Source organism: Chelonia mydas, chromosome 11 (assembly GCF_015237465.2).
Source record: "Chelonia mydas isolate rCheMyd1 chromosome 11, rCheMyd1.pri.v2, whole genome shotgun sequence".
In the NCBI taxonomy this organism is placed as follows: domain Eukaryota; kingdom Metazoa; phylum Chordata; order Testudines; family Cheloniidae; genus Chelonia; species Chelonia mydas.
This window is the reverse complement of record NC_051251.2, coordinates 31112532-31136535: the sequence shown is the minus strand read 5'-3', so window position 1 is coordinate 31136535 and position 24004 is coordinate 31112532. Positions and strand designations below refer to the sequence as shown.

The following is a 24004-nucleotide window of genomic DNA, read 5'->3' as shown; positions in this document are numbered from 1 at the left end:
TCCTGTCCTTCCATTGGATTGTGTTTAACAGGAACTCTTTTAATTGGTTTCCACTGTCATTCTGTTAAAACTCTATTGCTAGACATAGACATTCTTGACATACGTTTGTTCTTGAAAACGTACACTCTGTACTGCTTTGGTCATTAGATTCATTTTACGTGATTGTCAGCTTAAAAAACCTCCAAACCCCTACATTTGGCAGCCTTTCAACAGCAAAGCTGCTTCCTGCAGCCTAGGACTATAAACTGTATAATTTGTCCATGGAGGCCTATGCATTACAGAAATGAAAATTCTTTCTCTGACAGCATTCATTGCTTAGTACACAGCAATTTGGCTGTTAGAAACAGCTGGTACAGTAGGATGGGACAATAGGAAGGGGAGAAAAGGAAGTACTTACTCAGAGCACCAACTGAGACGATCAAGTTACACAGTCTGTCATTAACAGAGGACACCATGTTCTAAGATACAGCTTCATGTCTGAGCAGGAGTCTGTGGCTCAGACAGTAGGTGTTTTACTAAACAATTGAAGAAAAATCTTTACTCTGCAGCGATTGCCCAATGCTGGCTTTCTTCAATGTTAAGTTGGGCTAAGTGTGTCCTCTGTTAGATGGAGCTATGCATTAAAGTACCTAGTCTAGGGAAGTGTTTAAAAAAAAAAAAAAAAAAAAAGTGTTTTGCTGTCCCCCCCCCTCTTTCTTATATGTGGGGTGGGGTGCGGGATTGGTCAAACACTTGTGAAAGTATTGCTCAGAGGGCTTGTTCCAGCCCACAGTTCTCTTCAGTCTGGTTGCTGGTTAAGAAATGTACAGTAATCATGACTATCTACTAATTAAATACCAAGTGAAACAGGTGACAATGGAAAAACAAGTTTTTTATAAAAACGAGGAGTCGGTGTATCTGAAGAAGTGGGGTTTTTTTTACCCATGAAAGCTTATGCCCAAATAAATCTGTTAGTCTTTAAGGTGCCACCGGACACCTCATTGTTTTTGTGGATACAGACTAACACAGCTACCCCTCTGATACTTGGCATGGTGCAAGTGTTTTATGTGGCATGCCTTTCTCCAGTATGTCTTTCTTCCAAAAAAACAGAGTGGTGCTGTTTGGTACATGCTTGATTTCTGTGTCTCCAGCGTAGCTTTGTGTTTCCTCTGTATTGATTTTCATGATTCATTGAACATGAGCTAAGCAAAAAGCATACTTAAATAATGCTGGAGACAGCTGTCTGTTCAAGTAGGAGATCTACTCATGGTGTAATGGCGCCAGATTTTTCTTCCATTATTTTCTCCAGTAAGGTACACAATAATAATATTTCCCTAAAGGCTTTTTCATTTCCTCTTAAGTCTCTGGTGTCTTACCTTAAAATATACTATGTTTCAAAGAACTCATATGTACTACAAACTTTAGTATGATTTCTGTTCCTGAAGACCTAACTACTGTATTTCTGTGGTGATCTGTCTCTTCTAATTATTTTAGTTGGAAAGATTTTTGTGGGTTTGAGTCCTTATCAAAAATGTGCAGAGGGAAGAAGGAAAAAAGATTTATATTTTTAAAAGCTGATTAGCTAGCAGAACTGTTGAAAATATACATATGGAGAATTTTAGATAAAAGCAGAAACTTATAATGGTCTGGAAGCTGCTATGTGGTTTTTTTGGTTTGTTTTTTGTTTGTTTTAATCTGTTTGTTTGCCTTTATACAACAGAAGCTGAAGTTCCAGATGTTGTTTTGGATTAAAGATAGTGAATGGAAAAATAAGCTTTCTTAATGATGATAACAGAGTCAGACTGGCTGGTTCTGTACTGACAGGAATATGGAGAGATAAAAACTCCATTAATGGTGCATGCACTGCTGAAGAAGCCAATAAAACAATGCCGTCTTCACTGGAAAAAAAACCTCCATATTGGCAATGTTCAGTGCCAACTGCAGGAGGAGGCAGCTGCAGACAAACAAAAGTATTAAAATAAAAACTGTTAAATGATTTGGGGGGACTGGGTTTTTTGTTTGTTTTTTCTTCTCTTGCAGTTAAAGGTTACTGATCAATACTGCATGGAAAGACAACAGGATCTTAAAATGCTTTAGCCATGAATAGAGTTTGTGGTGGGAAGGAGCAGGGGACAGAGGATGGGGAGAAGTTAATAAATCTGTCTCTGAAAGGGGTCAAGTGGCCTCTTGGTGGCTTACCACTCTGAAGGCACCTAAGATAATTCTCAGAAACTAACTGCTTACCATCACTTCTGTTGGTGTGTAGAATGCCTTTTAAAAAAACAAAACAAAAAACTGTTTCCTACAATCCATGAGGAAGGTTTGTTTTTAAATAATGTGTTCTGCTCATTTCTTCCTCTTGATCTCAGTTGCATCCTTCTCCTGGGTCCTGGCAAATCTTACTAACAATGAATGTAGGCTTTCCATTCAGTGGAATGCCCTCCCCATCCAGTGTCTGATAACATACTGTGTTATTTAACTGCTTCAGGCCTCTAACAAAACCCTCATTCTCCAGCTTCTCTGACCTTGGAGTGCAGCTGTTGTAAGGTAGTTACTTCAGCTATGCTGATTCATGGCATAGTACTAATAGTTACAGGAGGCAATATCAGCCACCCTCATGTAGTGTGGAGCTAAGCCATTGCTGATCACCAGGGATTCTAGTTTTAAGTGATACCCCCTCCCCCCCCCCCCAAAATTCTCCGATTTAAAAAACAAAGCAAACAAAAAAAAAAACCCCATAAAAATCTGCAATTTAAAATGAAACTCTCAACTTTAGTTTCCATAGCCACAGTATATATAGGTATCAGTTGAACACAGTTTTTTATTGATATACTGTAGAACCCTGTTTATCCAAGCCTCCGTTATCTGGCTCTCCATATTAACTGAACTACTGGCTGGAGCTGACTGTCCAAGCCCCTCACCCCATCTTAAAATAAGGGGGAGAAAGCTCTTTGCCAATTCTCTGAATTTTTGATATCCCCCCCCCAATCTGGCCTCCCAGTCCCAATTAGATTGGATAAATGGGGTTCAGCTGTAAACTTAAAGTGTATTAAAAAATCAGTCACAAGAGGGGGAGGTTGTGCGCATTGAATAAGTGTCACTGGTATTTTCAGTAAAATTTATTTTATTTTTTCACTTGTAAAAACTTAGATTCTCTGTAAAAACACAAATTTTGCAATTTTCTGTGGCAAATGGATTTCTAGGATCCCTGCTGATCACTCAAGATCTAAAGCCATGTGTTTGTGACTGACTGCTATTGCTTGAAATGGGGGTAAACTTCCTCAGGGCAAGTAAAGGCTTTCTTTGTCTATGCTAATGGCTTGCACCAGTGTAGCTATGCTAGCCCTGCATTTCTGGCTGCAAATTTCCAGTGTAAACAAGGCCTTATTCCCTGGTTTGGACTCCGACTCTCAATTTTTTGCTCCGTTTAAGTTGAGTATTGGTTTACTTCATGCCCCTTCTAGGATGGGCTTTGCTAAGCTTATGTCTATGCCTTTTGAGCTTGGGAGTCAGAGGGGAAACCTTTCATGAGAGGCTTTCCCTGCCCCATGGGCTGTGGTTGAGGTCATAGAATCATAGAATATCTGGGTTGGAAGGGACCTCAAGAGGTCATCTAGTCCAACCCCCTGCTCAAAGCAGGACCAATCCCCCAGCTAAATCATCCCAGCCAGGGCTTTGTCAAGCCTGACCTTGGGAAAAACTCTGAGGGAGATTCTACCACCTCCCTAGGTAACCCATTCCAGTGCTTCACCACCCTCCTAGTGAAAAAGTTTTTCCTAGCATCCAGCCTAAACCTCCCCCACAGCAACTTGAGACCATTACTCCTGTTCTGTCATCTGCTACCACTGAGAACAGTCTAGATCCATGCTCTTTGGAATCCTCTTTCAGGTAGTTGAAAACAGCTATCAAATCAAATCCCCCCTCATTCTTCTCTTCTGCAGACTAAACAATCCCAGTTCCCTCAGCCTCTCCTCATAAGTCATGTGCTCCAGCCTCTAATCACTTTTGTTGCCCTCTGTTGGACTCTTTCCAGTTTTTCCACATCCTTGTAGTGTGAGGCCCAAAACTGGACACAGTACTCCAGATGAGGCCTCACCAATGTCGAATAGAGGGGAACGATCACGTCCCTCGATCTGCTGGCAGTGCACCTACTTATACAGCCCAAAATGCCGTTTGCCTTCTTGGCAACAAGGGCACATTGTCGACTCATATCCAGCTTCTCATCCACTGTAACCCCAGGTCCTTTTCTGCAGAACTGCTGCCGAGCCGTTCAGTCCCTAGTCTGTAGCAGTGCATGAGATTCTTCCATCCTAAGTGCATGACTCTGCATTTGTCTTTGTTGAACCTCATCAGATTTCTTTTGGCCCAATCCTCTAATTTGTCTAGGTCCCACTGTATCCTATCCCTACCCTCCAGCGTATCTACCTCTTCTCCCAGTTTAGTGTCATTTGCAAACTTGCGGAGGGTGCAGTCCACGCCATTCTCCAGACTATTAATGAAAATATTGAACAAAACCGGCCCCAGGACTGACACTTGGGGCACCCCGCTTGATACCGGCAGCCAGCTAGACATGGAGCCATTGATCATTACCCTTTGAGCCCTACAATCTAGTCAGTTTTCTATCCACCTTATAGTCCATTCATCCAGCCCATACTACTTTAACTTGCTGGCAAGAATACCGTGGGAGAATTCCTTGTGCTAAAGTCAAGGAATAACACATTCACTGCTTTCCTTTCATCCCCAGAGCCAGTTACCTTGTCATAGGAGGCAGTCAGGTTAGTCAGGCATGACTTGCCCTTGGTGAATCCATGCTGACTGTTCCTGATCACTTTCCTCTCCTCTAAGTGCTTCAGAATTGATTCCTTGAGGACCTGCTCCATGATTTTTCCAGGGACTGAAGTGAGGCTGACTGGCCTGTAGTTCCCTGGATCCTCCTCCTTCCCTTTTTTACATTAGCCTTTTTCTAGTCTTCCGGGACCTCCCCTGATCGCCATGAGTTTTCAAAGATAATGGCCAATGGCTCTGCAGTCACATCTGCCAACTCGTTTAGCACGCTCGGATGCAGTGCATCCAGTCCCATGGGCTTGTGCTCATCCAGCTTTTCTGAATAGTCCTGAACCACTTCTTTCTCCACAGAGGGCTGGTCGTCCTCTCCCCATGCTGTGCTGCCCAGTGCAGCAGTCTGGGAGCTGACCTTGTTCATAAGACAGAGGCAAAAAAAAGCATGGAGTATGTTAGCTTTTTCCACATCCTCTGTCACTAGGTTGCCTCCTTCATTCAGTAAGGGGCCCACACTTTCCTTGACTTTCTTCTTGTTGCTAACATACCTGAAGAAACTCTTCTTGTTACTCTTTAACGTCTCTTGTTAGCTGCTACTCCAAGTGTGATTTGGCCCTCCTGATTTCACTCCTGCATGCCCGAGCAATATTTTTATACTCTTCCCTGGTCATTTGTCCAATCTTCCACTACTTGTAAGCTTCTTTTTTGTGTTTAAGATCAGCAAGGATTTCACTGTTAAGCCAAGCTGGTTGGTTGCCTGCCATATTTACTGTTCTTTCTATACATTGGGATGGTTTGTTTCTGTAACCTCAATAAGGATTCTTTAAAATACAGCCAGTGATCTTTATGGAGGAATTCATCTCCAGCCCTGCACATGCTGGTCTAGCCCCATTTTGAGGGAGTAGGGTACTCATTTGAGGGAATTACAGACTGATGCTGACAGAGTCCTGATGCTGCTAGAGCAAAGTGGAGGGTATAGAAGGAGCTGGGAAAGAGTTCCCTTATTTTATCACCTGTTTATCATGTGCGCTGCATTACATTCTTTCCCTCTATTGCCTGGAGGTGGCAGTGGTACCACGATGCCCCTATTGCTGATGGTTTCAATTCCCCCCCAGGTATTTTTTGCCCCTTCTAGCCTGTTTAGCTGCAGTTCCTCTCTGAGAATTATCTTAGGTGTCTCAGTTCATTTTCTACATTGCAGCTTCCTGGACCTCTACGCTGACTCAGCTCTCCTCCAGCTGAGGTTTTTCCTGCCTAGCTTGCACCTCCATAGACCAATGTAGTTTCTTGTGTGCTACTGAGTCAGAATAAGACTTGAGCTCTTGTGGAAATGGGTTACCTGTCTTGCCAATGACTGAGAGATCTAGGTCATGTCCGTCTGTCCCCCAACACACACACTAAGTGCAAGAAGAAACTGGAGTGTCAAACTCATTCTGCCAGAGGACTGGATTAATCTTTTAAGTTTAGTGGGGTGAAGTATACGTTTAGGGCTACATACATATTCTTATTGAAACTTCCTCTGATCTTGTTAGACTTGCACAAAGACCATTCCTAGAGTATGGCCTTTTATGTAATACTGTAACTTATAATTTTTATATGTCTTATTTGTTAGTACCTTTATAATGGCATTCAGTATCACTCATTAGGAAAGTAAGCTCACCTTTCAGCTTTTTCTCCCTTTTGTCTCTTATCTTCCACAATCTGTTTCTTTTCTATGTCCTTTCTGTATCACTGTAGGCTTCTTCCCATTCCTTATCTCTGTGCTCATCATTTTAGTGGATGAATTAATGCTGAAAGCATAATCAGGCTTTAGTTACTTTACTGAGGGAGTTTTGATAGGAGATATGAGTTCAGAACCCCTCAAACTATTGCTGTCTTCCTGAGTCTGCAGACAGACAAACATTGCATTGGTTTACACCTGGTTTGGAAGGCTTTCTTCACATCCGTCACTGCTAGAAACTTAATATTTAAAGTGAAAGTGTGTATTCTGGTAAGGTGGGTCACATAAATATATCACAAAAAGAAAAGGAGTACTTGTGGCACCTTAGAGACTAACCAATTTATTTGAGCATAAGCTTTCGTGAGCGATAGCTCACTTCATCGGATGCATCATCCGATGAAGTGAGCTGTAGCTCACGAAAGCTCATGCTCAAATAAATTGGTTAGTCTCTAAGGTGCCACAAGTACTCCTTTTCTTTTTGCGAATACAGACTAACATGGCTGTTACTCTGAAACTACCTGCAGGATTTAAAGAAGATTCTGATGGGTTTATGGGTCTTACCTTACCATAAAGATCAATAGCTAAGCTACTGCTTTAGAATATCCATGATCTATGAATTATTTGTCATCTTAAAACTGAGTGACCTTAAAATATTCTAGAAATGATAAGTAGTCTTTGTTTCTAAACATAAAAGTAGATACGATTTAAGCTGTGTGTGGTGTAGTGTTTTTTGTTTTTGGTTTTTGGTTTTTCCTTTTTCTTTGCTATGTAGCTGCATCCAGGGCCAAGCAAACTTTGCAAAATCTCATCGGGGGAAGGAAGTATGTGGCATGGCGGAGTGGGGGGACGAGTTCCCTTGAAGTATTCTTGGATATGCTGTAGTTCAGCAAATCTACGAAGGTGTTTATTGTGTTACAAGATGGTGGTCCCTAGTCCTATTGTACCATAGTTTGACCTTGCCTGTACCTAAGATCCTACAGGTTTTGTGACATGGTTTGTTCCTGGCCAAACAGGCAAAACCAAATGTAGTCAAGGCTCTGTCTGTGGTATTGTAATACAGTCTTCTGAGAACTAAACTTGCTTGTATGGCTGGATCCTTCTCCTTTGCCTGGATAACTAATTGCATTCAGCTATTTGCCTTTCAAGAGGGTAGTTAAAGAAAGAATTTAATGAAAACTCCTTAAATGACACACACATCCTAATGTTTGTGTGTAGACCAGCAGGAGAGCGAGAGAGAGGATTTTTAATCAGATGGTTTAAAAAAAAAAAGTCTTTTAAACTAACATCTACTAAATTTCTATGACTGGCTGCTCTTTTGGAGGAAAGGGGGAAAGTTTAATCTGTTGACCGCCCCCGCCCCCCGGCCTCCAAACTCTTCCTACCTCAGAGCAACCCCCCCCACCCCTGCAAAAACCACAGCCTTTCCAGCCTTAACCATCATAAAGAAGCTAAGAAGGGTGATCAGCCCAATTTAAAAACTGCCTTCAAGTTGCCTTCTTGAAAAACACACAGAAATATGTGGCTTGTTCCCTCACATTTGTAGAGGGCCAACTGTCCAGGGATATTGTTGATGACTTTAAGCTGTGATCTTCCTTTTCTGCTTTCATCCTAACTAACTTGTGTGGAGTCCCTTTGGACATCCTACTCTCCTGCCCTGCTCATATTTGTTTGGTGAATATATTTTAATGAACAGCTGTGCATGTGTTGAGTCACATTGCAATTATCTGATTCTGCCATAGCAGTGAGATGGGCAAAAACATGTTTCAATCTGAGTTGCTGGAAAATTCCATTAATCGCATTCTAGTTAGGAGGCTTGGGATGAGGGGAACAAAGCAAAGTGTGTTTGTATATTAAGTATTTATTATAGTTCTCTTTCCTCCCCCACCTCTTGATTTAGTGGGTAATGTGGTTTGCTGTTAACATTATAGACCCTGGGAAAATAATTACAGAGGTTCAGCTTTACCCTGGCAGGTAAAATGGTGCTGGGATTATTGATGTGCAAATGAAGTTAGTTACTTGTGGTAGAGCATTTAAATAGATAAGGGGTCACTGAAAAAGTTCTGTCTATAATGACAGTGCTTGCAATAGCATTCCATGAATTCATTTACTAGGTATTCAGTTTGAAATGCTCCAACCTGATAATATCACAGGCTGAAAATAAGAAACATTTGCACCTTCTAAGTTCCATGCATGTGTGAAAACACAGAACTAACCACTAGTGAGATAGTATTTAATTAGTACATTTAGCAATCTGCAGAATCTAGACTAGCTTGCTCTTCTCTTTCTCTCACCGCCCCCTCCCCCACTTGGTGATAGAGGCTCATTTTGAATTATGGGTCTCTAAATAGTATTTAATTATTAGTCAGATATTGGGGGCATAGAACTGCTCTCCTACACTTTTGATAGATGAGCAACTCCCCCCCTGCTTTTGCTTAGACTAGGATAAAAGGTGTATCTTTAAAATGTGTTAGCCATGACATTTTTAACTAACACATTTCAAAAGAAAAGAAGTACTTGTGGCACCTTGGAGACTAACCAATTTATTTGAGCATAAGCTTTCGTGAGCTACAGCTCACTTCATTGGATGCATTCAGGTGAAGTGAGCTGTAGCTCACGAAAGCTTATGCTCAAATAAATTGGTTAGTCTCGAAGGTGCCACAAGTCCTCCTTTTCTTTTTGCGGATACAGACTAACACGGCTGCTACTCTGAAATCTTTCCCTATATGTTGACATTGGTCCTCTGTCTACATTATAACGTCTAATCAGGTCTTGAACGCGGTAGAATATGGGTTAAAATACAGATCCATCATGCAGCATAGGTGGGGCTATCCTCTGCTTTTATGGTGTACAAAAATCATCATACAGCCTTCAAGTTTTGTAGGGCTGGAAGCACAACACAAGTACACTTTTTAAAACATGGGCCCATACTGTGCTGTATTATGTTCCCCCAGTATGGTGAAATTACAGTGCAGAGACAGGACCTTTGTCAGACTTGCTTGCAACCATTATTCTAAACATCCTCTAAAATGGGTTCTCAAACTGGGGGTCGGGACCCCTCAGGGGGGTCATGAGGTTATTACATGGGGAGTCATGAGATGTCAGCCTCTACCCCAAACCCCACTTTGCATCCAGCATTTATAATGGTGTTAAATATGTGTTTTTAATTTATAAGGGGGGGGGTAGGGGGTCGCACTCAGGCTTGCTATTTGAAAGGGATCACCAGTACAAAAGTTTGAGAACCACTGCTCTAAAACTAGCCCAAAACTCTTAATGGTATGTTTTGATTTGCAAGAACAAAATACTGTTTGATCTTTAATGGTCTTGTAAAGTTACAAGAACTAGTTTGTCAGGAAAATTCTTGCAATGTCTTTTCTGAAGCAAATCCATTTCAGGGAGGGCAGCTAACAATTTCTTGGAGAGGGGAATGCAGAAGTACCTCATCAGCTAGAAAATTCCTTCTTCTGTCTTTATTTATGGCTGCGAAGTATAAACACGATCTAGTTTAAGTGTTCATGTAGTTTAGTGGTCAGAATATCAGCATCTGCATATTCATCCTTAATGGTACTTAGCAGGTTTAATTTAAAAAAAAAAATTCTACAAGCTAAAGAATGTTGTTCTGTCACCAAAACAGACACATTTTCATGTAAAGACTAATAAATATTCCACTTTGATATTCTGACAAGCCCTGTGTTCTTTTCTGTAGAGAAGCAAGTTAAGATTAGAGTTTCTCTTCCCTCTTCATCATCTGTCACTTTGTAGCACACACCTTTAATGTGACTTAAACACTTTTTTTTAATAACTAATTTTGAAAAGCCTACAGACTAACAGATTTATTTGGGCATAAGCTTTCGTGGGTAAAAAACCCCAGTTCTTCAGATGCATGAAGTCGCTCCATGCATCTGAAGAAGTGGGGTTTTTTACCCACAAAAGCTTATGTCTAAATAAATCTGTTAGTCTTTAAGGTGCCACCGGACTCCTAGTTTTTGTGGATACAGATTAACATGGCTACCCCTCTGATTGAACAAATACTAAAGGTATTTAGAGCTAATATTACACAAGTAGAAAAGGAGGACTTGTGGCACGTTAGAGACTAACAAATTTATTTGAGCATTAGCTCTTGTGAGCTACAGCTCACTTCATCGAATGCATGCAGTGGGGAGATTTATATACATAGAGAACATGAAACAATGGGTGTTACCATACACCCTGTAAGGAGAGTGATCAGGAAAGGTGAGCTCTTGCCAGCGGGGGGAGGGGGACCTTTTGTAGTGATAATCAAGGTGGACCATTTCCAGCAGTTGACAAGAACCTTTGAGGAACAGTAGGGGATGGAGGGGGGGAATAAACATGGGGAAATAGTTTTACTTTGTGTAATGACCCATCCACTCCCAGTCTCTATTCAAGCCTAAGTTAATTGTATCCAGTTTGCAAATTAATTCTAATTCAGCAGTCTCTCATGGGAGTCTGTTTTTGAAGTTTTTTTTGTTGAAGAATTGCCACTTTTAGGTCTGTAATCGAGTGACCAAAGAGACTGAAGTGTTCTCCGTCTGGTTTTTGAATGTTATAATTCTTGACGTCTGATTTGTGTCCATTTATTCTTTTATGTAGAGACTGTCCAGTTTGGCCAATGTACATGGCAGAGGGGCATTGCTGGCACATGATGGTATATATCACATTGGTAGATGTGCAGGTGAACGAGCCCCTGATGGCGTGGCTAATGTGATTAGGTCCTATGATGGTGTCACTTGAATAAATGTTTACAAAGTTGGCATCAGGCTTTGTTGCAAGGCTAGGTTCCTGGGTTAGTGTTTTTGTTGTGTGGTGTGTGGTTGCCGGTGAGTATTTGCTTCAGGTTAGGGGGCTGTCTGTAAGCGAGGACTGGTCTGTCTCCCAAGATCTGTGAGAGTGAGGGATCATTTTTCAGGATAGGCTGTAGATCTTTGATGATGTGCTGGAGAGGTTTTAGTTGGGGGCTGAAGGTGACAGCGAGTGGTGTTCTGTTATTCTCTTTGTTGAGCCTGTCGTGTAGCAGGTAACTTCTGGGTACTCTTCTGGCTCTGTCAATCTGTTTGTTCACTTCAGCAGGTGGGTATTGTAGTTGTAAGAACGCTTGATAGAGATCTTGCTGGGGTTTGTCTTCTGTCTGAGGGGTTGGAGCAAATGCGGTTGTATCGTAGAGCTTGGCTGTAGACAATGGAGTGTGTGGTGTGGTCTGGATGAAAGCTGGAGGCATGTAGGTAATATAGCAGTCAGTAGGTTTCCGGTATAGGGTGGTGTTTATGTGACCATCGCTTATTAGCGCTGTAGTGTCCAGGAAGTGGATCTCTTGTGTGGACTGGTCCAGGCTAAGGTTGATGGTGGATGGAAATTGTTGAAGTCATGGTGGAATTCCTCAAGGGCTTCTTTTCCATGGGTCCAGATGATGATGATGATGTCATCAATGTAGCGCAAGTAGAGTAGGGGCATTAGGGGACGAGAGCTGAGGAAGCGTTGTTCTAAGTCAGCCGTAAAAATGTTGGCATGCTGTGGGGCCATGTGGGTACCCATAGCAGTGCCGCTGATTTGAAGGTATACATTGTCCTCACCCATAACTATTTCACATTTGGGGACAAAGTCACAAAGTTCAGCCACCAGGTTAGCAGTGACATTATCGGGGATAGTGTTCCTGACGGCTTGTAGTCCATCTTTGTGTGGAACGTTGGTGTAGAGGGCTTCTACATCCATAGTGGCCAGGATGGTGTTTTCAGGAAGATCACCGATGGATTGTAGTTTCCTCAGGAACTCAGTGGTGTCTCGAAGATAGCTGGGAGTGCTGGTAGCGTAGGACCTGAGGAGAGAGTCTACGTAGCCAGACAATCCTGCTGTCAGGGTGCCAATACCTGAGATGATGGGACGTCCAGGATTTCCAGATTTATGGATCTTGGGTAACAGATAGAATACCCCAGATCAGGGTTCCAGGGGTGTGTCTGTGCGGATTTGTTCTTGTGCTTTTTCAGGGAGTTTCTTGTGCAAATGCTGTAGTTTCTTTTGGTAACCCTCAGTGGGATCAGAGGGTAATGACTTGTAGAAAGTGGTGTTGGAGAGCTGCCTAGCAGCCTCTTGTTCATATTCTGACCTATTCATGACGACGACAGCACCTCCTTTGTCAGCCTTTTTGATTATGATGTCAGAGTTGTTTCTGAGGCTGTGGTTGGCATTGTGTTCTGCACGGCTGAGGTTATGGGGCAAGTGATGCTGCTTTTCCACAATTTCAACCCATGCACGTTGACGGAAGCACTCTATGTAGAAGTCCAGTCTGCTGTTTCGACCTTCAGGAGGAGTCCACCCAGAATCCTTCTTTTTGTACACAAGTATAACCCTCATTAAAAGTATTTTCTAGACACACAAGGTCACTTCCCAAAGTTAAAATCTGTACTATTTGCCTCTTAAAATAATGTCTGTCTGTCTTTCCACACAACTCCTTGATTGTCATAACAATCTGACTTGTGGCTGACTTTTGTTTACAGTTGTGCCACTAACAATAGTCAAGCTAAGCTTTCTCTTAAAATAAGTAAGCCCTCCTTTCCCTGAAGCTCTGTGCTGCGATCTTAAGCAGCACGGCCAGGATACTGCAGACACTTGTGATTGGATCAGAAGCATTATAGTAGGTGAGTTCAATATCTGGCATATTTGCAGGATTGGGCCCTATGTTTTCCTCTTCTATAACAGAATCTTCATTCTAAACTGGTTTTCTGGTGTTAATTAAAATGCCTCTGATTATGCAAGTGTATTGATATGAGCAATGGTTTGGCGTGGCTGCAGCAGAATTCAGGATTACCCAAACCAGTTTAAAAATATACTGTTGAGATTATTTTTAAAAAGGGGAAAAGGTATTCAAGAAGGAGCTCTGTCTTGCAGTAGCAGCATATCTCCAGCATGCCTGTTGGCTTCAGCAAGCAGGCTGCAATCCTCCCCTTCCCTAGGAGCATAAAATGTGTAACCCAGTAACATTTTGAATATTAAATAAGGATATTTACATTAATGAGCTGCTGAAATATGTGGGAAGCAGCAATAACGTGTGTACTTATTGTTAAATGTCTTGCTTAATTGATGTTTAGTTTGTGTGCCTGGGGTAAATTGATAAGATGCACAAAGCCAGTGCATACTCAAGTTGTTGAGCCTAACTTTCTCATGCAATTACTTGTGAATGTTTGTTATTTGTCAATACAAATGATAGATCAGTATCTATGTGGCTGTTTTGCATACATAGAATTGTGCACAGTTTTTAAATGTTCAGGGGTGGTGTCACCAGTGAACCAGAGCCACTAAGGTATGTCTTTGCTGCCCATGTTACAGTGGTTTATCAGAGAGCTCTCCCAGCGATTAAAAAAAGCCCACCCTGAACGAGCGCTCCTGGCGATAGTGCTGTCGATGAGCTAGTCTACACTGGCAATGCTAAAGCACTTTAATATGCTCTAAAACCCACCTCAATGAGAGGCATAGCTCCCAGCGCTGTTGCATTGTCTACACTGACACTTTACAGTGCTGAAACTTGCTGCGTTCAGGGGGGTGGTTTTTCACACCCCGAGCGAGAAAGTTGCAGCGCTGTAAATTGCCAGTGTAGACAAGCCCTGTACTGGCACTTTTCAGTGCTAAAACTTCTGTCTGGGGGGGGGGGTAGTGTTTTCACACCACTGAACGATGTTTTAGCGCTAAAAGTGGCTGTGTAGACACAGCCTTAGTTATTGAATGAGCATTTTTAAGAAACATTATTTTGTGTGAAAGGAAGAAGGCTCTTACAGCACTATGATGAAAGAGGAAGAGGCTGATTAGGCCTTGGCGTCAGTAAAAATGCAGTGAACTTGGCTACTGTTTGGGTGGAGTATGGCTTTGGCTTCTGTGAAAGGCAGTAAACCATATATAGTAACATACAGAGAGGCTTAAAAGGCACAAGTAGAGTGTAATGTGTCTTGACTCTTTGAAAGGGCTTGAAGAAAATTCTTTGACAATTCCTCACCTACTATCCTGGGTGAAAAGTACCTGAACTGCCACCCCCCCACCCCCCCCAACCTTTCTCCACAAGCTGTACCTATTTAACTTAAATTGCCACATCTTCACTGTTCTATAAACTGTGTAACTCACCCCACACCCAATATAAAATCCTGAAGCCGCAGATACCAGTTAATGAATGAATAAATGAGTTTTTGGGCTTTCCCCTTTGGGGGGAGAGGTGGGAATTGGGCCCAAGCCTCTTACAAGACTCCTCCTGGGTCTGCTCTTCTCCTGGACACACTTGAGACTCCTCTTAAAGGAGCTTCACTGACATTATTCCCTGCCCACCTCTTCCCCCTTCATACGGAAAGCAATTAGTGCTGCTTGTTCAGCTTTGTTCCTTTGGAGGCCCCCTCACCTCAAAAAAAGGAGGGACGGGAGAGGAAAGAACCAGGGGTTCTCTGCCTCCATTCAGTCCACTTACCCGGGCACTTACCACTTACACTTACTCCTGTGTGAGTAGGTTGTTCCAAGCCCTGTATTTGATACTTACTTGTTCCCTCACACCATAATTTCTCTAATCAGTATGTGAGCTGTGGGTGACGGCATAGACAATAAATGTATGCTAGCTTGATGCCAACAGGGAGACCAAATGAGATTTTATTCCTGTAATTGACTATTCTACTGTGGGTGGGTGGGTGAGTTTTTGTTTTCTTCTTCTTCTTTTTTTTTTTTTTTTTAAAAACTAGAACAGCTATGGAAATCAAAGTTTTTCGTAAGTCAGACTAACTTTTATTAAACTTGTTGGATTTGTTTAGGGGATGACATCTTGGTCCAGGAGTTAGTGCTCTTCTCTTTGGTGTCTCTGCTATTGACAGACCGGACAGGAACCCAACAAATCAAAACTAAGCAATGCCTACATTCTTGGTGCATCTCAGGCTGAGGCTTCCTGTCTTTCAGACTGTTTCTGCTGGGCTGAGATGTTGGTACTCTACTGATGGGTGCTTATACACATATACATGCATGTGCCAAATGCAGTGCGAGTGTGACTGACTTTCATGTCCTATTTTAGTGATGTAGGTAAGGGGATGGGTATTTTCCCCCAGGTCAGAGAACCCACAAGTGCAATTCTTCTGACTCTGGCCTGGCCTATGCTAAAAAGTTAAGTCGAGCCAGCTATGTTGCTCAGGGATTGTGAAAAATCCACACCCTGAGTCATGTAGTTCAGCCGACCTAACTGCCAGTGTAGACGGCACTAGAGAAATGGAAGAGACACTGCCTCTGCTTGGGGAGGTGAATCGCCTACGCTGATGGGAGAACCCCTTCCCTCCATGTAGGTAGTATCTGCACTCAGACAGGCACTATAGCAGCTCAGCTGTAGCTTTTCAAGTGTAGCCTAGACAAGCCCTTTGAAGGCCTTGGTTTTGTGTATTGTTTGGGGGAATATGTGTGTAAAGTCACATGATCCTCGAAACCCATCTGTAATTATTCCCCTATAACGGCAGGGTGAGGACAAAGCTTATGTAAATACAGGTTTTAATTGCTGATGAGCTCAGCTGATGTGCAGCTATCATGGAAGGTAGAATTACAAATCAATACTCTCTTTAAAAAAAAAAAAAAAAAAAAAAATCTTAGGTACATGCAAAATATGTGCAGCCCTTGGGGTCTTTGTCAGCTGCCACCAGCGCTGTCAGTATTTCAGAATCTCTGTGCTCCTGATCTCTTCAGAATGCTTTGAACTTGTTTAATGGGGTGTGTTCATGTCTGTGCCATATTAAGATTGAAACATAGTTTCTAATTTCTTCATTAATTGGACCTGCCTTGCTTTCATTTGGACCATTCCATGGGGGTTCAGAATGTGTGTAAGTGATGTTCATGGCCCAGTTACAGAAACAGTGCAACACACTACTTCCAGGAAGTTGTGTTGCTGTCAATCCCACCTTAGATTTTAAGAATACCTGGTTCTCTCTTTACAGCTTCCTGATTGTAATCACCAGTGGAGCTGCAGGACTGAGGAATTCTGGGTCCTATTTTTGCCTGCGTAGTCAGGCCATAAAGTGATATATTGAGAGGAGATCAGTGGAGTTTCCTACAAAGAATAGGATAATGGATATGTATACTTTCGTGCAGTGAAAATATGAGAATCCTAAAATCTGTTTGCCATATTGGATTAGTACCCAGGCATTTAGATGGTTCAGAATACTACCCCTTTTACAGTGCTTTATGAACACCAGTCTTAATTTTCTGAACTTGCTGTACACTTGCTCTTTCTGAATCTGTTCTCTGTCCCCAGTTTAGGACTAAGGGCTTACTTTCTATTAAGCCACTGGTCTGGAATTTGTGTTCCTTTTTGCAATGAGACTCTCACATACTGTCTTGGGATCCTAGTTAGCTTTTTAATATGCATAAAGTTTGCAATTTTAGTAAATATTTGAATTTGTAAGTTTGACTTTTTTTTAAAAAAAAATCCTCTGTTTGTATTTAACTTTCCCAATGGCCCATAGCAGCTTTAAATTTAGTTTGTTCATGAACAATCTGCTTCTTTGTACTTGACTTGGATGTGTATTTCCAGAAGTAATACTGTAACCCACTGTGTGTTTTTACTACCCTCTAGTGGTGACAGTAGCTGTAGTAGTTCTTAGTACAGGAAATGCCTGTTGAATGGCAGTACCCAGATTCATTAAAAGAAAGTTGGGGAGGGGGAATACGTGTCTGGGTATGGAATTGGAAATAAAGCTTGATGCGTTATTAGCTTCACACCAAAGTCTCTGTCAAAAATTAATATGAAACCCCAGCAAACACAGGTGTATGATATGCCACATGTGTACCAGTGTTGCTATTTTTATTTTATTTTATTTTAATATTATTTATTATTTTATTTATTTACCTTTATTTTTAATCCATCTTTCACAGACTCTCTTGTTTTGCTTTTTGTTTTTTCCCTTGGCAATGAAAGACTTTGCTAGTTGGTTTTATTTTTGTTTCTCTTTAGTTTATGTCTCATGTAGACAATACATAGTCCTACATGCTTATAGTGCAATGTTTTGCATCTGAATTGTCAGCCTTCCAAAGGAACGTTTTTTACATCCAAACACTTTCCTTTGCATTTTACAAAAGTAAACCTTTCTCTTCCTGAAACTTTAACAAAAATGGAATTTGACCCCAAATTCAATACAAGAATGATCCTTTAATACAAATCACTAATTAAATGGGCAAAATTTCACATGGGTGTCTCCAAATGTAGGTTTGACATGCATTTTGTTTTTAAAAACCTGATATTAATGGAACTTGTTCTTATTTATTTTTAATTCTAAACAGGTTTTAAAAACAAACATTACTGTGCTGTGTTGGCAACTAAAACTTTGAAGTATTGTGTTAATGAGGAACAGCCTGAAAGTGAAATTGATTAGAAACCTGTCTACCAAGCCTCTCCACTGTCCTCGCGTGCTTTAAAAGGAAGGACTTCACCATGAGGCTTAGAAACTCCAGACACCCTCTCAAACCAATTGTTTACAAACAAGATTACTCCCCCACTGTCCCACACAAATATTCAAACCAAAATGTGTGAACTAACAAGATGTGGGCCACTTTTTGTTACATCCCATCTCCTGTCCTGCAAAATAATTCTACAGTTGTGGGCCTTTGCATTTTTGGCAGAGTTCCATTAACTTTAGTATGATTGAATCCATGGATAGAAGGGTTCATGGTTCAGATTTGGGGCTTGTATGGTAACCTTTTACAGATGGGATCTTGTTCTCCTGTGCAGCTTCTAAAGTATCTAGTACGCTTCTGGCACTGTGTAAAATAAGTGCCTTCATTACCTGAAGCTGAGAGAGAAGGAACCACCTCCCTCCCCCGAACAAAAAGCATTAAATGATGAAAAGCATATCAGATTTAAAATGTGAAGTTTTAATAATCTTGGGTGTTTATGTAGGCAAGAACATTCCCATTTGACCTTCTCACAGTATAACTTTAGGAATGTGCCCCATGTTTATATAGCACTTTGAAGTTATAATAAAGCGCTATGTAAGTCTTAATTAGCATTATCAGTTTCACTACAAGGATTTCATTGTACTATTGCAATCTTCTGTGATTTATACCTGAGTATTGTGGTGCTTCTTTTAGAATATTTGTTAGTCATTGTTTAAAAAAACAACAACAACAACAACAACAAAACCCCCACAATATACAAGACATAGTTTTCACTATGTCCAAAGAGTTCTAGTTATGTGGGTTGTGGTGGTGGTGGGTTTTTTAAAACACCATAAGAATGGCCAGAGTGGGTCAAACCACGTGTCTATCTAGCTCCGTATCCAGTCTCTGACAGTTCAGATGCTACAGAGAGAATGAACAGAACAGGGCAATTTTGAGTGATCTATCTCTTATCCAGATCCAGCCTCTGGCAGTCAAAGGTTTAGGGACACCAGGAACATGGGGTTGCATCCCTGTTCATCTTCACTAATAGCCATTGATGAACCTAGCCTCCATGAATTTATGTAATTTTTCTTTTGGGGGGGGGTACTTTTGGCGTTCACAATGTGCTCTGGCAGTGAGTTCTTCAGGTTTGCTGTGGGTTTTGTGAAGAAGTACTTCCTTATGTTTGTTTTAAATTTGATGCCTGTTAATTTCTTTGGGTATCCTCTAGTTCTTGTGTTATGTGAAGGGATAAATAACACTTCCTGATTCACTTCCTTGATACCATTCATGATTTTATAGACCTCTGTCGTATCCCCCTTTAATCATTTATTTTCTAAGCTGTATAGCCCCAGCCTTTGTAATCTCTCCTCACATGGGAGAAGTTCTACCCCTTATTATTTTAGTTGCCATTTTTGGCATCTTTTCCAATTCTAATATCTTTTTTTAAGATGAGGCAACCAGAGCGGTACACAGTATTCAACTTGTGAGCATCCCATGGATTATGATATTTACTGTCGTCTTATGTATCCCTTTTCTAATTGTTCCTAATGTTAGCTTTTTTTTGACTCCCACTGCACAGTAAGCAGATGGTTTTAAGAGAACTATCTACGATGACTCCAAGATCTTTCCTGAGAGCTAATAGATAATTTCGATCCCCATCTTTTTGCATGTAAAGTTGGGATTATGTTTTCCAGTGTGTGTTACTTTGCATTTATCAGCATTGAATTTAATCTCTTCTGTTTCCCAGTGACCCAGTTTAGTGAGGTCTTCACAGTCAGCTTTGGACTTAACTATCTTGAGTAATTGTATCCTCTGCAAATTTTACCACCTCATTGTTAAGGCTACGTTTTAGTCACGGGTATTTTTAGTAAAAGTCATGGACAGGTCACAGGCCGTAAACAGAAATTCATGGGCCCGTGGCTGTCCATGACTTTTACTAAAAATACCCACCCGGACTAAAACTTAGGTGGAGAGGGCCCACAGGTGATCGGTTCCGGAGGCACTGTGGGTGTTGGGGGATTTGGCCCGGGACCCACACTGGTGCTGCCGGGGGGGAGGTTGGCAGGGCTGGCAGGGGTTTTCTCCCAGCTCCACATCCGTGTAGCTTCTCAGTGGCAGAGGCCAGGGCAGGCGCTGTGCTGCTCCTGCCACAAGTGCTGGCTGCTGTGGCTCCCATTGGCTGGGAACCGCAGCCAATGGGAGGTGCGGGGGCGGGCAGCATGTGGCGTAGAGACCCCCCTCTGCCACCTATGAACTGCAGGGGGGCCATGCCAGTGGGAGCTGGGGAGCCCCCCCTGAGGTAAATGCCGCCCCCCCCCCCCCACTCCCCAACCTCCTGCCCCTAGCCCTGAGCCCCCTGCCACACACCCAAACTGCTGCTGCTGGCACCAGTTGCTGCAAAAGTGACAGACTCGCAGCCTTACTCATTGTTCATTCTCTCCCCCCCTCCTGCCCCCCCCCCCCCCCCCCGATCATTGAAGAATATATTGGACTACTACTGATCCTTGTGGGATCCTACTATTCACCTCTCTCCATTGTGAAAACTGGCCATTTATTCCTGCCCTTTATTTCCTATCTTTTTTTAACCAGCTACTGATCCATGAAGGGACCTTCCTTCTAATCCCATGATTTAAGGATACAATTTAGTCATGTGCGGCACCTCCAACCCCGCTGCAACCAGGGCCGTGTGCAGGATTTTGCCCCCTTCGCCCCCCAGCTTGTCAGTCTCCCCCACCGTGGGACTCCAACTGTCATTCCTCCCCCCACTTCAGCCCTCCCCTCTGCTTATTTTTAATAAAAGTCACAGACAGGTCACGGGCTTCCATGCATTTTTGTTTGCCTGCAACCTGTCTGTGACTTCTACTAAAAATAGATTGTTACCCATGATTGTTTAGTTTGCTTAAGAGCCTTTGATGAGGGACCTTGTCAAAGGCTTTCTGAAAGACCAAGCACACTGTATCGGACTCAATCACCGTTCTCCATATGCTTGTTGACTTTTTCAAAGAATTCTAATAGATTGGTGAGGCATGCTTTCCCTTTGTAAAAGTCCTGTTGACTCTTCCACAATAGATCATATTTATCTGTGTCTGATCATTTTGTTCTTTACTATAGCTTCAACCAATTTGCCTGGTACTGAAGTTAGGCTTACTGGCCTGTAATTGCCAGAATCCCCTCTAGAGCCTTTTCTAAAAATCAGTGTTTCATTGGCCATCCTCCAGTCATCTGGTACAGAGGCCAATTTAAGATATAGGCTACGTACCCATGTTCTGAAATTTCATATTTGATTTTCTTTCAGAACTCTTGAGTGAACATTGTCTGGTCCTGGTGACTTATTACTGAATGGGTTCATATCCAATCTATTTGACAAAAGTCCAATAGATTATGGAAAAAACATGGGCTTGGAAATTTGTGTTTACTTAGTGCAGTGTGTCATCCTCTTCAGAAAAAGAGAGCATATATTAGGTAGAATATGGTAAGCATTTTCAGTGACCATAACTCAGACGTGCTGGAATTGGTTTGTTTGCTTGGGTTTGTGGTAGGTTGATCACCTAGCAAATCCCGAGACAATAGAGCACTGGCTTACATGTAATCCTGTTGGAGCAGTGGGAGTCAGCTTTGATGTTTGTTGATAAAAGGTGCAGTTTAGTGGTCGTAACTGCATTTAAAAAAAAAAACCAAAAACCACAACTATGTCTGATTCCTGCAGGTGAGCAGTCAGGGCTGTCTTCCTTCAGTTCTCTACGCTTTCTGACGCAGGAACAGTAGTTCCTTTGTCAGGTTTATCTCTGCAGCAGGAAATGTTTAATCTAAAACTTCGAGTGGCCAGGATGTCACTGGAAAATCAAAGCTGAGAAGTCAGTCAGCTAGCTGGAGATGGGATTGTGTGGCTGAGGTGCTTATCGGAGGATAAGTCTCAAATGACAGATCATTTGAACGGAAAACAGCACTGAGCTGCTCTGAGGCTACGCATCTTGGACTGCTGCCACTTCTTTCCCCCTCTGCCTTACTCCCTGCTTTTCCAGCCTACACAACAGAAGATTGCTCAGCCATATACCAAAACGCAGAGGGTTGTCTTTCTTTTATAACCAGTTATATCCTAATCACGGTCTGTTTTTGATGGATACGTTTCTGTTGAGGTAAGAGGTAATCTGTGGAACCTCCCTCATTGTTTTGATCATTGGCATCTGATTGTGGAGCAGATTTATAAATGAGTTTCTTTCTAAGTTTATTTTTAACTAGCTGAATTAACAGGCTAACAGCAGATACTTCATTCTCTGAGCAAAATGGCAACCAGCAAGGGATCTTGACATCTCTTCCAAAGTTTTTGGCAGGTTTTCAACTATATAAACACAGTATGTTGGCTGGAGCCGGATAACCACATACAGTGCAAGAACAGATCTCTGGTTCTCTTGCTTACTGGAGTCTAATTTTATTATTTGGAATTTGTTTTTTGTTCTTACTGGAGCAAAGACAAATCTTTATAGAGAACAAACTTTTTTTGCCAAGGCTTTTGATGATTTTTTTTTTTTTGATAGCTGTGTTGATGGGTTGCTTCTCAAAGTCCTTTTCTCTCTCTCTCTCTCTCCCTCCATCTTTCAAAGGAAAATTAGAGTTGCATTAAGCCTGAGTCTCACGCTCGAGCTCTCTGCCCTCTGCCTTATGATCATAGTAGGAAATCCAGTTGTTGTGGAGTAACTCAGTTGTGAAGTACTGAGGGCCACAGTAGTAATTTGTCAGAAGCTCAAGGGCTGCACTCGTCTGCACTAGGCATAGAATTTAATTGTCAGATATACGCAGGTTTTTTTAGAATGCTATAAGTGTACACAGCACTTCACAGGGCATATAGGCAAAATATGCTTTGAGGCTTTCAGGAGAAGGAATGCCATGGGAATTGTTGCAAAGAAGCAGAACCTAAGGTTCTTGGTGTCTGCTTTCACCATGAGATAACTACATTATAAAATGCAGATTAGAATGCTGTGTGGCTGACCTTTTTGTTCAGATTTATAATACAAAATGCCCATTTTTAAATAGGCGCGTCCAAAGAGGTTTGTATAAATAGGTGTCCTCAAACAGATCTCTGAATGTTGGTCAGTCAGCAAGCTTTTATTTTTTAAATTTTATTTCATTTAATTGGAAAGCAGTGAGACATAGTGGATGGTGACCTGGGTTCTGTTCCTGGCTCTGACACTGGCCTACTGGGTGAACTTGAGCAAGTCACTTCACTTCTCAGTGTTTGTTTCCATGTGTAAAATGGCAAGATTGATACTTACCTCCTTTTTTGAAGTGCTTTGAGGTTGTTCTATTACTTATGAGATCAACTGGTTCTTCTGGCCTCCTTTTTTTGGGCTCATCTGAAAATGACTCTCTAAACAGCATGATGGCCTGGGGATGAAAAACTGATCAGATGAATTTTTCAAACCGGATCCATTCACCATTACGGAAGAAACTGTCATTTATGTTTCCTGAACATTTATTGTCCCTTTGTTTGCAGCTAAACACTACTGAAGCATAAACAGTGAATGTGGACCAATATTGACGTACCACTAAGTTCTTAACATCATCCAGGCCAACTCTTACCAAAGAGAGGAACAAACACGGGAAAAGTTCGGTTTCTCTTCAGTTTTTCAAGAAACTGCCCAACTATTAAGTGCGTGTTTTGAAGGGGTGTTTGAGGGGGGGATAAAGTAACTTGCTGTCTTCCAATTGTCCCCTTTTCTTTTTGTATCTTATGTTTCTTCAGTATCTCTTTTGTTGGTCTGCAAAATGCCTTTCATGTTCTTATTTCTAATGTCTTAACCCACTCTTTCCTCAAGAATGTTCCCTTTTTCCTCATTTTGTTGATGATCTCCCATTTAACTTTCTCCTTCAGTGTTTGTTTGCTTTACTCTCTTCCTCTGTTCCCTTGACTGTCTGACAGCCTTTTTGAGATGTGGGTCTGTGCATGTCCCAACTTCTAACAGAGGCTGAGTGTGAATTTGAGAGTTCACGCTCTTCAGATATAGGGTAACTCCCAACCCTGTACTAATAGTAGCCTCCAGGGTTTCCGGCTTAACCAACTCCATGTGGGATAGCAGCATCACTAGAATCAATTTTTTTCTGTCTGTGCATTTGAACCTTTGGTCTCCTGAAAGAGGCATG

The 24004-nt window shown here is 41.9% G+C and overlaps 1 protein-coding gene across 9 annotated transcripts in view; it reads left to right on the top strand.

Annotated features, from left to right (window-relative positions):
- Positions 1–24004, top strand: part of ACVR1 (activin A receptor type 1) — a 121922-nt gene that overhangs the window by 29987 nt on the left and 67931 nt on the right. For 2 of the 9 annotated variants that reach the window (XM_043525161.1, XM_037912247.2), the window contains exon 1: positions 23358–23513. The exons of the other annotated variants lie outside the window; for them this stretch is intronic. The gene's annotated coding sequence lies outside the window, so the exon portion shown is untranslated. Of the gene's footprint in view, positions 1–23357; positions 23514–24004 lie in introns of those variants that run through there. 9 annotated transcript variants of the gene reach the window in all.